At 49.0% G+C, this 13,726-nt stretch overlaps 5 pseudogenes; all 5 read left to right on the forward strand.

Annotated features, from left to right (window-relative positions):
• The first annotated feature begins 8,758 nt into the window (after window positions 1–8,758).
• On the forward strand, window positions 8,759–8,878 carry LOC141268880 (5S ribosomal RNA; annotated as a pseudogene).
• A 943-nt stretch (window positions 8,879–9,821) lies between these two features.
• Window positions 9,822–9,940, forward strand: LOC141267883 (5S ribosomal RNA; annotated as a pseudogene).
• A 621-nt stretch (window positions 9,941–10,561) lies between these two features.
• LOC141268060 (5S ribosomal RNA) lies at window positions 10,562–10,681 on the forward strand (annotated as a pseudogene).
• A 921-nt stretch (window positions 10,682–11,602) lies between these two features.
• Window positions 11,603–11,721, forward strand: LOC141267319 (5S ribosomal RNA; annotated as a pseudogene).
• Window positions 11,722–12,342: 621 nt separating this feature from the next.
• LOC141267533 (5S ribosomal RNA) lies at window positions 12,343–12,462 on the forward strand (annotated as a pseudogene).
• Window positions 12,463–13,726: the final 1,264 nt, after the last annotated feature.

A 13,726-nucleotide genomic window follows, 5' to 3' on the forward strand; every position in this document is an offset into this window, starting at 1 on the left:
AGCATCCACCAAAAAGGGTCCGGCTCCGGGTGTCCCAAGGCCCAGGGGGTGCGTCAGAACATTTTCATCACCTTTCACAATCACCAATGGGACAAGGCAGGGATGTCCTCTGTCCCTTCTCTTATACATCCTAGTGACGGAGCATCTGCTCTCATCAATTCGCCATAACCCCAATATTAGGTGGATTGAGGTGGGAGGCACCGAGTACAAGTGCTCTCTATTTGCTGATGATGTCCTAGTATATATCACTCAATCACATATATCCATCCCTGCTGTTATGGCTGAAATAGATCACTTTGTTACATGGTAAAATTTTATAATCAATGCAGCGAAGTCTGAGGCCCTCGATGTCTCCCTCCCCAAATCCATATAGGATTCCATCCAGTCCAACTTTCCCTTTGCCTGGCCCTCACAGGGTATCAAATACTTAGGAATTCCTATTCATAGAGACCTCTCCCATCTATGTTATCTTAATTTTGGGCCCTTTATTGAACAATTCCATACAGACCACGGTTGGCAAGTTAGAACTGTAAGATTCACTACGTGAACCACTGGTGTTTTGTGGAAAAGCACATGTACACTGCGTTCCAAATTATTATGCAAAAAGTGTTTAGGAGTGATAAGGGAAGAATTTGTTTGTTTGTCAGTTAAACTCATTGATGGTGATGTGTGTCAGGGCTCTTTATATCACTGTAAGCAATTGCAGACACCTGTGTTAATTAGTTTGGCAGGTGTGTCCAATGAAAGGCAAGACTACTTAAGAAGGCTCTCTCACATTATTAAGCAGCCTACATTTTCTGCCAAAATGGGAAAGAAAAAGGATGTGTCGGCTGCTGAGAAGCAACAAATTGTGGAGTGTTTAGGTCAAGGCATGACTACAATCAACATTGTGCGATGATCAGGATGAAGTGTTTTGGCAATCAAGAAGTATGTAGCTGATTCACAGTACACACGTGTGCGTGCTGATAAGGGCAAATTGAGGACTCTTTCCTACAGGCAATTACGTCAGGTTGAAAGAGCAGTGGCAAAAAAGCCTTGTCATAGCAGCAGACAAGTTTTTGAAGCTGCTTGTGCCTCCAACGTCCCCCGAACAACAAGATGCAGGGTCCTTCAGAGGTTTGCAGCTGTGCATACGCCATCCTGTTGACCTCCTCTATCCACTTCACACAAGCAGAAACGGCTCCAGTGGGCCAAACATTACATGAAGACTGATTTCAAAACTGTTTTGTTCACGGATGAGTGCCGTGCAGCGCTCGATGGTCCAGATGGATGGAGTGGAGGATGGCTGGTTGATGGACACCCCACGCAAACACGGCTACAGCGCCAACAAGGAGGAGGTGGAGTAATGTTTTGGGCTGGAATCATGGGGAGAGAGATTGTCGGCCCCTTTAGGATCCCTGAAGGCGCTAAAGATGAACTCCATAATGTATGTGGATTTTCTCAAACAGCACTTCCTGCCATGGTTCAAGAAGAAGAACCGTGTATTTCACAGCAAGATCATTTTTCTGCATGATAATGCACCATCTCATGCTGCACATAAAATATCTGCATCTCTGGCTGATATGGGCATAAAAGGGGACAAACTTATGGTGTGACCCCCATGCTCCCCTGACCTCTACCCCATTCAGAACCTTTGGAGCATCATTAAAAGGAGTGTCTATGATGGCGGGAGGCAGTTCACATCTAAGCAACAGCTCTGGGAGGGTATTCTGTCCTCATGCAAAACAATTGAAGCAGAAACCATCCAAAACCTGACAAATTCAATGGACGAGAGAGTTCAGAAGCTCCTTTCGAACAAGGGGTCCTATGTGAAAATGTAACATCACCTAGAATAAAGTTTTGAGTTGAAAACTGTTTGATTTCAGTTTCTAACAACCTGCTAATGCTTATAATTTCAAAAATGACCATTTTTTTGGTCTTTATTAAAATGAAAAGGTTGATCGAAAAGTTTGGGGGATCTAAGAGTGTGGCAACCCAGTAGTCATGATTACTTCGAATTCTGACAATATGAGGGTCATGCTGCAGGTAGTGCAGCAAGAAGGCACGTATGTGTCTTGCGCATCTCGGAGCCCCAAAATTATTTTCCGGGCTAGATGCAGCTAAAAATTATTTTTAATTTTAAATCTGGTGGAGCTTATTATAGATGGCCTAATAGGATCAGTGCTGCACACTGCTACAAAGCCCAAATTATTTTCCAGTCAAGATACAGATAAACATGATTAGTAATTTGAAAGCTTAAAACGGTTGGTAGGGTGATTTTAACCAATCATCAAGCTTTTACTCTCCCCAGGATGACACAGGGGTAGAAAAGTCGTTTCGGATCCATGATTTGTTCATCTTTATGAACGTGAGTCTGTCTACATTATCAGTGGAGAGCCGCGTGCGCTTATCTGTCAGCACACCACCAGCAGCGCTGAACACACGTTCAGACAGAACGCTGGCTGCGGGGCATGACAAGATCTCCAAGACGTAAGTGGCTAGCTCCGGCCATTTATCCAGATTGGAAGCCCAAAAAGAGCAAGGGTCCAGTGACACAGTCGTGGCTTCAATGTTTACTTGGAGATACTCCTGTACCATCGTCTCTAGGCGTTGACTATGTGTCAGACTTCTTGTCTCCTGTGGCCTTGCAAAGGATGGGCTAAAAAAGTGGTGAAATGATTCCGCAAAATTGATGTTACCAGCAGATACTGTGGTTCTGTTACGGTTTGAGTGCTGAACACTTGACGGTCCCACGGTTGGCAAGTTGGAACTGTGAGATTCACTACGTGCACCACTGGTGTTTTGTGGAAAAGCACATGTAAGATTCTGCAACAGTCTCTGCTGATACTCCTGCATGCGTGCATCCCTTTCTATGGCAGGAATAATTTCGGCAAATTTACTTTTGTACCGGGGATCTAACAGTGTGGCAACCCAGTAGTTAGGATTATTTCTAATTCTCACAATTCGAGGGTCATGTTGCAGGTAGTGCAGCAAGAAGGCACTCATGTGTGTTGCGCATCCAGGAGCACCAAGTCCCTGTTGTGTTGGTGGCGAGGTAACAATCATGCTTCCTTCCTCTGTCCTCTCCCCCCAACCTCGCACAACAGAAATGTGATCAAGGTCTCCCTCATCTGATGAGTCTTCCATCAGTTCGTCCTCCACTGCTTCCTGGGCTCCTGCACCTTCCTCACTAGTTTGGCTGCTACCATGCGCCCTGGTAAAACCATCTCCCCCACCTTCACATGCCTGCCACCTTGGTGCTGCCGACCGTCTGGACCTTGCAGATGTTAGCCCTTCCGCATACAACTCCTCCTCCTCTACTTCCTCCACCTCCTCTTGTGCCACCACCTGACTCCGAATTCTGTTTAACATGTGCTCCAGCATGTAAATCACCGGAATAGTCATGCTGATAATGGCATCATCAGCACTAAACATCTTCGTCGCCATTTCAAAACTGTGCAGAAGGGTGCATAGGTCCCTGATCTGAGACCACTCCTCCAGCGTGATTTGCCCCACCTCTGGATCTCGTTGGCCCAGGCTATACGTCAGAACGTATTGCACCAGGGCTTGTCGGTGCTGCCACAGTCGCTGCAACATGTGCAGAGTTGAATTCCACCGGGTAGGCACATCGCATTTTAGCCGGTGAAGTGGCAGGCCCAACGACTTCTGTAGAGATGTAAGTCGCTGAGCTGCGGGATGCGAACGGCGGAAGTGAGCACACAGCGACCGTGCCCTCTGCAGAAGGCCATCTAGTCTGGGATAGTGGGCTAAAAATTGCTGGACAACCAGGTTCAACACGTGAGCCATACAAGGCACGTGTGTGACATTGCCCCGGAGATGGGCCGCACCCAGGTTTGCAGCATTGTCGCACACGGCCTTCCCTGGTTTCAGGTCCAGTGGAGACAGCCATTCATGAAATTGGTTCTCCAGAGCTGACCACAACTCCTCAGCTGTGTGACTCACATTTCCCAGACATTTCAAAGTAAAAACCGCCTGATGACGTTGAGCCCTACTGCCAGCATAGTAAGGAGGTGTGCAGGATCCCTTCTGCGCAGTTAGAAAGCTTGTGGCATGACCAGACAGGCTTTGGGTGCAGGTGGAAGACCGAGAGGAGGTTGAGGAGGCAGAAGCAGTGGAGGAACTTTGACATAAAGAGGATTGACGCACAACTCGTGGGGACGGCAAGACTTGGACAGCAGCCCCTTGTCCTGCTGTCACCATAGTTACCCAGTGCCCAGTCAGCGACATGTAACGCCCCTGTCCATGCCTACTCGTCCAAGTGTCTGGGGTGAAATGCACCCTGTCACACACAGAGTTTCTCAAAGAAGCGGTGATGTTGTGTGCGACATGCTGGTGGAGCGCAGGCACACCTTTCCTTGAGAAGTAGTGCCGACTGGGCATCTGGTACTGGGGCACTGCGACGGACATAAGGTCTCGAAAATCCTCTGTGTCCACCAGGCGGAAAGGCAGCATTTCTGTAGCCAAGAGCTTGCAGATGGTGAAATTCAACCTCTTAGCTTTCTCATGGCTAGGAGGAAATGGTCTTTTACTTGTCCACATCTGAGGGACCGAGGGCTGGCTATTGTGCTTAGACGGGGTTGATAAGGGTGTCCCCGGCAAACTGCCGGTCTGTGAGGAAGATGCAGGCAGACATGTTAGGTTGCCTTGATCCAAAGGTGGTGCTATCGATGTCGGACAGCGCTCAACACCAGCTGGTGTTACCACCTCCAAAGAAAATGATGACCTGCCAATCACGCTGGCTGTTGCGGGTAAAGAGGTGGCAGGTCTGCGCCCCAAAACCGCTGTGACTGCTTTCCCCCCAGTCACAAAGGATGAAGAGGCCGCGGATGCACAAGATATGGCAGACGGTGGTTGGCCCGGCCGGCTAGGCCGCAATGTAGCACACTGAGCTTCCCACTGCAACTTATGCTTCATGTCCATGTGCCGGTTCATGCATGAAGTACTCAAACTATGTATTTTTTGGCCTCTACTTAGCTTTTGCTGACAAATGTTACAGATAACACGAGTTGGGTCATCTTTATCGATCTGAAAAAATGCCCAGGCTATGCAAGGCTTAGCACCCATGCGACCTGAAGAGCCACCACGACTTGTGGTGAGAGGCAGAGTTGTGTTTGAGTATGCAGTTGTTGACGTGCTTCCAGTACTACGTCTCTGTCCAGGAAGGCGCAACCTGACCTCGTCGTCACTAGCATCTTCCTCCACCTCCTCTGCTGACCTCATCTCTTGGCTGACTGTGGGTTGACAGTAAGTGGGATCTCCAACCTCATCATCATCACCCTGTGGGTTATCACACCCGTCGTCCTCAGAGCCAACCTGTTCCTGCCCTGACAAAAACTAAAGTTGTCGCTCCAATCAGGTATTTGAGTCTTATCATCGTCTTCCTCATTGTCTCCACCAACAGGAGTTACAGTTTGGGAATGAGGGTCTACATTATGGTCAGAACCTTCTGCGTCTGGTCCTGGATCCGACTCATAAAGATTCTGGGCATCAGTGCAGATCATTTCCTCGTCTGGATTCACAGAAGCGCTGGAGTCGACCTCTGATTCCCAGGCTATAGTATGAGTAAACAGCTCTGCAGACTCAACCATCTGTTCTACCTCATACTCAGACGGGCAGCTGGAGATTTGGGAGCTGTGAGGAAGCAAGTGCGATTTGGGTGACACCTTTGAGGACTGGAGTATTTGTGATGTTGAAGTTGATGTGGAGGAGAGCCCACTTAAAGGAGCACTTGATATCCGTTGAAGCACCTGCTGTTTTTGTGCCTCATCTGGAATTTGTAGCGATTGGCGTGGCCGTAAGAAAGGGATCTTATCACATTGTCCGCTAAAAGAAGTAGACATTTTAGTTTGGCTGGAAGATGGTCTTTCTTCTGCAGATGTTACTGTTGCTTTAACACCTACCCCACGGACACAACCTTTTTTCCCCTTCCCAACACGCCTATTCCCCTTTCCACCAGCAGCAGGCCTTTTTCCACTCATTTTGGTGGTTAACTAATTCACAACTCTGGAGTTGTTTGCACAAAAAAACAATGGATGGTAACCGAGCAGAGCTGAGTGGCCAAACTGTGGTATTAGGCCAAAACTATTGGCTGGGTTAGATGCAGAAAAAAATTATATTCAATTTGCAACCTGATGGAGGTCAGTATAGATGGACTAATACAACAAGTCCCACACACAGCTAGAAGCCCGATATTTTTTCAGAGGTAGATGCAGAAAAAAATATATTCAGTTTGCAACCTGATGGAGGTCAGTATAGATGGACTAATAGAGAAAGTCCGACACACTGCTAGAAGGCCAAATATTTTTTCAGAGCTAGATGCAGAAAAAAATTAGATTCAGTTTGCAACCTGATGGAGGTCAGTATAGATGGACTAACAGAGAAAGTCCCACAAACTGCTAGAAGGCCAAATATTTTTTCAGAGCTAGATGCATACAAAAAATTATATTCAGTTTGCAACCTGATGGAGGTCTGTATAGGTGGACTAATAGAACAAGTCCCACACACTGCTAGAAGGCCAAATATTTTTTCAGAGCTAGATGCAGAAAAAAATTATATTCAGTTTGCAACCTGATGGAGGTCAGTATAGATGGACTAATACAACAAGTCCCACACACAGCTAGAAGCCCAAATATTTTTTCAGAGGTACTGTAGATGCAGATAAAAATTATTTTTAATTTGCAACCTGATGGAGGTCAGTATAGATGGACTAATAGAGAAAGTCCGACACACTACTAGAATGCCAAATATTTTTTCAGAGCTAGATGCAGAAAAAAATTATATTCAGTTTGCAACCTGATGGAGGTCAGTATAGATGGATTAATAGAACAAGACCCACACACAGCTAGAAGCCCAATATTTTTTCAGAGGTAGATGCAGAAAAAATTATATTCAGTTTGCAACCTGATGGAGGTCAGTATAGATGGACTAACAGAGAAAGTCCCACACACTACTAGAAGGCCAAATATATTTTCAGAGCTAGATGCAGAAAAAAATTATATTCAGTTTGCAACCTGATGGAGGTCTGTATAGATGGATTAATAGAACAAGACCCACACAAAGCTAGAAGCCCAATATTTTTTCAGAGGTAGATGCAGAAAAAAATATATTCAGTTTGCAACCTGATGGAGGTCAGTATAGATGGACTAATACAACAAGTCCCACACACAGCTAGAAGCCCAATATTTTTTCAGAGGTAGATGCAGAAAAAAATATATTCAGTTTGCAACCTGATGGAGGTCAGTATAGGTGGACTAATAGAACAAGTCCCACACACTGCTAGAAGGCCAAATATTTTTTTCAGAGCTAGATGCAGAAAAAAATTAGATTCAGTTTGCAACCTGATGGAGGTCAGTATAGATGGACTAATAGAATGATGCTATGCCCAAAAGATTTTACTTCACTAGGTGCAGTAAAAAAATTGGTATTCTATACACAGGTGGTATATCTTGCAACACAGATAGGCTACTCCACTGACTAACACACTCTGCAATAGGCCAAAAAGGATTAGCTTTGCTAGATTCAGCCAAATGCTGTGAAAAAAACTTGCACAGCACTGGCACAGACCTGCCTGGCAAAAACTGATAGGAACTGATGTAACCTAGTCCTGAAAAGGACTCCAATTACAATTAGTCTTTACTCCCACAACCTATCTATTTAAGAGCACAGACCTGCCTGATAAAAGTCGTAGGAAATGCTGTAACCTAGTCCTTAAAAGGACTGCAATCACAACTATTCCCTACTCCCAAGCTATCTGTATATTTGTGCGAAAATTGGCTTGAAATTAACAAGGTATAGCGCACACAGCAACAGCGGTGCCGTCTAACACGCAGCTGCAGCAGTGAGAAAATGGTGGCGACGGGGAAAATGGCTTGGTCTTATAGGGCAAGGACATGTGACATACACTGCCAATGACACATGCCCTTGCTTGTGTGAAAAAAAGCACTTCGCTCCGTGTGTGCGCTGCTGATAGGCTGACAGATTGCACCTCCCCACTGTAAATGCGGGAAAGAGAAAAAAAAATGGAGATCTTCATTGTTCCTGCAGAGATCCATCCCCTGCCCCTCCCCCCACCCCGCTGTACACTCAAACTGCGTATTAACATTAATTTTCATCATTACTGAGAAAAAATCCAGTTATGATTTTGGTGCACGAACAGTTATCGAACATAACCTCGAACAGCCGAATTTTTCTCAAATTGTTCGTGTTCGCCGAACGGCTCGAACACCGCCCAAAACAGCTCGAATTTGAGATTGGCGAACAGTTCGAGTAGAAGAACCCTCATCTCTACTTCTGATCACCGTGGGCCTCCAGCATTGTTGCTTCTTTACTTTTAATACTAGGCTCCTTTTCACCAGGACCAGCGTCTCCCGCGTGGCTGGAGGCAACCACCGGTAACCCCAAGCAGAAGACCTTTGCAGGCAACACTACCCTCCCCCCTGAAGAGCAGCTCAAAGTCACTGGCAACCATCTCACCCTCTTCCTTCATTCACCCCTGAACGTCTCGCTCCGCCCCCAAGTTACAGGTCCAGCTTGCTCTTTCTGTTACATTACTGCGATGAAGGGTTTAGCCTGCAGGAGACCCTGCGCCGAGCCATTTTTGAAGACACCTGATGCGTCGGGTGAATCACTGCTAAACAAACCACACCTGTAGGGACGGCACAGCCTTTGCATGGACCCTTCGGAGCCCGCCCCGTCACGGCCAGATTGCTCGCCACCAAGCGATCCTGAGAAAGGCTGGCCAGGCGATGGATTGAGCAGCGTCTACTGGCCATACCACCTTGGATATGCTCGATCTCGTCTGATCTCAGAAGCAAAGCAGGGCTGGGCTTGGACAGTACTTGAATGGGAGACCTCCTGGGAACACTGGGTGCTGTAGACTATTTTGATGATGTTTTGCCCTACTGCCTAGCTCGGCTAGCATGGAACGGCGCCTTGCCGGACACCGACCTTAAGTAGCTTAGATGATGGAAGCCCCAAGGCCTCTGAGCCAGTTGGCAGCTAAGTACGATACCCCGCCGCCTTCACGCAGGGCTGACACCGAGCTCCTTGCCACGGCTAGGACTGCTTATTGACTCCGCAGCTCGCCGTGTGGAAATGATGGCGTTAAAAGCACCCGGGGCCGTGAAGGGGTCAGGCTTTCAGCAGGTGCCCAGGGAAGGATTTGGATGCCGGCCGCCTAGCGAGGGCCAGCAGAAGTAACATGTTTCTCTGCAAAGAAGCTTGTGTAACCAATCCAGATGGCTGACAAAGAGCTAACCTCAGGGCAAGGAAGGCAAGGAAGGTGCGGAAGGAATTGGGGAGGGGGGGGGGTGATTCCTGCTAGAGCCCTGAAATCATAAAACAGGCAGGAGAGTCTGACGCATGGTGACGGAGAGGTTGTAGGGGCAGATAGGGGGTGTTGTCATGTGCGAGCACGTGTGCATGCTGGTTTGTGTGTGAGAGTGCGCTTCCTAGGTGTGGCGCGCTGCAGACAGTCAAAGGGATTGTTCCCTTTCATTAAAAGTTAATCCCCGGCTGCAGCCTATTAGAAAGCAACTAACCGTGCTCCACTCACCCTACCCGGGTCTACCGGTGAGTCTCGCCTCTGCTCGCGGCCTGTGGCATTGGCCGTGAAGCTGACGTTCCGTCGACAGCGCTGCAGCCGATCAGTGAGCTCAGCGGCTCTGAGTGGGGCGTTGTGTCTACAAGACCTTTTAAGGAAGCCAGCAAAAAAATTGAAGAGAAGGGAAAGCACAAAAGGACCTCGTCTTGCTGAGCACTGGAAAGGGCAGCCGGCAGCCAGACGTCAAAGTAGAAAATCAGCAAGTGAGAGGCTTTTCTCTGCCTACGGCCAAACCACCCTGAACACAACCGATGTTGTCTGATCTTGGAAGCTAAGCAGGGTTAGGCCTGGTTAGTACTTGGATGGGAGACCGCCTGGGAATACCTGGTGCTGTAGGCTTTTGCTTTTTCCTTCCTTCCACCAGCAGGGGGCACTCTCTTCTATGCCTTTTTTCCATTCCCTTTCACAAGTGCACACATTCATTCTCTTTTCTTTTTTTCATTTGCTTTCTCTCTTGCGATATTTCATCTCTGCAAAATACCAGCATCCTTCTGATCACCGTGGGCCTCCAGCATTGTTGCTTCTTTACTTTTAATACTAGGCTCCTTTTCACCAGGACCAGCGTCTCCCGCGTGGCTGGAGGCAACCACTGGTAACCCCAAGCAGAAGACCTTTGCAGGCAACACGACCCTCCCCCCTGAAGAACAGCTCAAAGTCACTGGCAACCATCTCACCCTCTTCCTTCATTCACCCCTGGACGTCTCGCTCCGCCCCCAAGTTACGGGTCCAGCTTGCTCTTTCTGTCACATTACCGCGATGAAGGGTTTAGTCTGCAGGAGACCCTGCGCCGAGACATTTTTGAAGACACCTGATGCGGCGGGTGAATCACTGCTAAACAAACCACACCTGTAGGGACGGCACAGCCTTTGCATGGACCCTTCGGAGCCCGCCTCGTCACGGCCAGATTGCTCGCCACCAAGCGATCCTGAGAAAGGCTGGCCGGGCGATGGATCAAACAGCGTCTACTGGCCATACCACCTTGGATACGCCCGATCTCATCTGATCTCGGAAGCAAAGCAGGGCTGGGCTCAGACAGTACTTGGATGGGAGAACTCCTGGGAACACCGGGTGCTGTAGACCATTTTGATGACGTTTTGCCCTACTGCCCAGCTCGGCTAGCATGGAACGGCGCCTTGCCGGACACAGACCTTAAGTAACTTAGATGATGGAAGCCCCAAGGCCTCTGAGCCAGTTGGCAGCTAAGTACGCTACCACGCAGGTCTGACACCGAGCTCCTTTCCACGGCTAGGAGTGCTTATTGACTCCGCAGCTCGCTGTGTGGAAATGATGGTGTTAAAAGCACCCGGGGCCGTGGAGGGGCCAGGCTTTCAGCAGGTGCCCAGGGAAGGTTTTGGATGCCGGCCGCCTAGCGAGGGCCAGCAGAAGTAACATGTTTCTCTGAAAAGAAGCTTGTGTAACCAAGCCAGACGGCTGACAAAGAGCTAACCTCAGTGCAAGGAAGGCAAGGAAGGAATTGGAGAGGGGAGGGTGATTAGTGCTAGCGCCCTGAAATCATAAAACAGGCAGGAGAGTCTGACACATGGTGACAGAGAGGTTGTAGGGGCTGATAGGGGGTGTTGTCACGTGCGAGCACGTGTGCATGCTGGCTTGTGTGTGAGAGTGCGCTTCCTAGGTGTGGCGCGCTGCAGACAGTCAAAGGGATTGTTCCCTTTCATTAAAAGTTAATCCCCGGCTGCAGGCTATTAGAAAGCAACTAACCACGCTCTACTCACCCTACCCGGGTCTACCGGTGATTCTCGCCTCTGCTCCCGGCCTGTGGCATTGGCCGTGAAGCTGACGTTCCGTCGACAGCGCTGCAGCCGATCAGTGAGCTCAGCGGCTCTGAGTGGGGCGTTCTGTCTACAAGACCTTTTAAGGAAGCCAGCAAAAAAATTGAAGAGAAGGGAAAGCACAAAAGGACCTGGTCTTGCTGAGCACTGGAAAGGGCAGCCGGCAGCCAGACTTCAAAGTAGAAAAGCAGCAAGTGAGAGGCTTGTCTCTGCCTACGGCCACACCACCCTTAACACGCCTGATCTCATCTGATCTCAGAGGTTAAGCAGAGTTGGGCCTGGTTAGTAATTGGATGGGAGACCGCCTGGGAATACAAGGTGCTGTAGGCTTTTGCTTTTTCCTTCTTTCCACCAGCAGGGGGCACTCTCTTCTATGCCTATTTTCCATTCCCTTTCACAAGTGCACACATTCATTCTCTTTTCTTTTTTTCATTTGCTTTCTCTCTTGCGCTATTTCATCTCTGCAAAATACCAGCATCCTTCTGATCACCGTGGGCCTCCAGCATTGTTGCTTATTTACTTTTAATACTAGGCTCCTTTTCACCAGGACCAGCGTCTCCCGGGTGGCTGGAGGCAACAACCGGTAACCCCAAGCAGAAGACCTTTGCAGGCAACACGACCCTCCCCCCTGAAGAGCAGCTCAAAGTCACTGGCAACCATCTCACCCTCTTCCTTCATTCACCCCTGGACGTCTCGCTTCGCCCCCAAGTTACGGGTCCAGCTTGCTCTTTCTGTCACATTACCGCGTTGAAGGGTTTAGCCTGCAGGAGACCCTGCGCCGAGCCATTTTTGAAGACACCTGATGCGGCGGGTGAATCACAGCTGAACAGACCACACCTGTAGGGACGGCACAGACTTTGCATGGACCCTTCGGAGCCCGCCCCGTCACGGCCAGATTGCTCGCCACCAAGCGATCCTGAGAAAGGCTGGCCGGGCGATGGATCGAGCAGCTTCTACTGGCCATACCACCTTGGATACTCCCGATCTCATCTGATCTCGGAAGCAAAGCAGGGCTGGGCTCAGACAGTACTTGGATGGGAGACCTCCTGGGAACACCGGGTGCTGTAGACCATTTTGATGATGTTTTTACCTACTGAACAGCTCGGCTAGCATGGAACGGCACCTTGCCGGACACCGACCTTAAGTAACTTAGATGATGGAAGCTCCAAGGCTTCTGAGCCAGTTGGCAGCTAAGTACGCTACCCCGCCGCCTTCACGCAGGCCTGACAACGAGCTCCTTGCCACGGCTAGGAGTGCTTATTGACTCCGCAGCTCGCCATGTGGAAATGATGGCGTTAAAAGAACCCGGGGTCGTGAAGGGGCCAGGCTTTCATCAGGTGCCCAGCGAAGGCTGTGGATGCCGGCCGCCTAGCGAGGGCCAGCAGAAGTAACATGTTTCTCTGCAAAGAAGCTTGTGTTATCAAGCCAGACGGCTGACAAAGAGCTAACCTCAGTGCAAGGAAGGCAAGGAAGGTGCGGAAGGAATTGGGGAGGGGGGGGTGATTACTGCTAGGGCCCTGAAATCATAAAACAGGCAGGAGAGTCTGATGCATGGTAACGGAGAGGTTGAAGGGGCAGATAGGGGGTGTTGTCACGTGCGAGCAGGTGTGCATGCTGGCTTGTGTGTGAGAGTGCGCTTCCTAGGTGTGGCGCGCTGCAGACAGTCAAAGGGATTGTTCCCTTTCATTAAAAGTTAATCCCCGGCTGCAGCCTATTAAAAAGCAACTAACCGTGCTCTACTCACCCTACCCGGGTCTACTGGTATTTCTCGCCTCTGCTCCCGGCCTGTGGCATTGGCCGTGAAGCTGACGTTCCGTCTACAGAGCTGCAGCCGATCAGTGAGCTCAGCGGCTCTGAGTGGGGCGTTGTGTCTACAAGACCTTTTAAGGAGCCAGCAAAAAAACTGAAGAGAAGGGAAAGCACAAGAGGACCTGGTCTTGCTGAGCACTGGAAAGGGCAGCCGGCAGCCAGACGTCAAAGTAGAAAAGCAGCAAGTGAGAGGCTTGTCTCTGCCTACGGCCACACCACCCTGAACACGCCCGATCTCATCTGATCTCGGAAGTTAAGCAGGGTCAGGCCTGGTTAGTGCTTGGATGGGAGGCTGTAAAATAATACTCTTCCTGTATTATTTTTTTCTACTGAGGACTTCTCAAAGTATCAATATCACGATATTCTTATAAAAAAATGTATCTATTTATTCTTGGATTGTCCATTAAAAAGAATCAGATTGCAGAAGGTACATACAATAATTAGTTATAAAGTAATTGTCCATTTGTCCATAATTAGCTTAATTGTTGAGAATCACCCATCTTTCCTTGGATCCTGGCTGGTAAAT

This window comes from Phyllobates terribilis, unplaced genomic scaffold (genome assembly GCF_046119375.1).
Source record: "Phyllobates terribilis strain yellow unplaced genomic scaffold, ASM4611937v1 Scaffold_4__5_contigs__length_816908805, whole genome shotgun sequence".
In the NCBI taxonomy this organism is placed as follows: Eukaryota; Metazoa; Chordata; class Amphibia; order Anura; family Dendrobatidae; genus Phyllobates; species Phyllobates terribilis.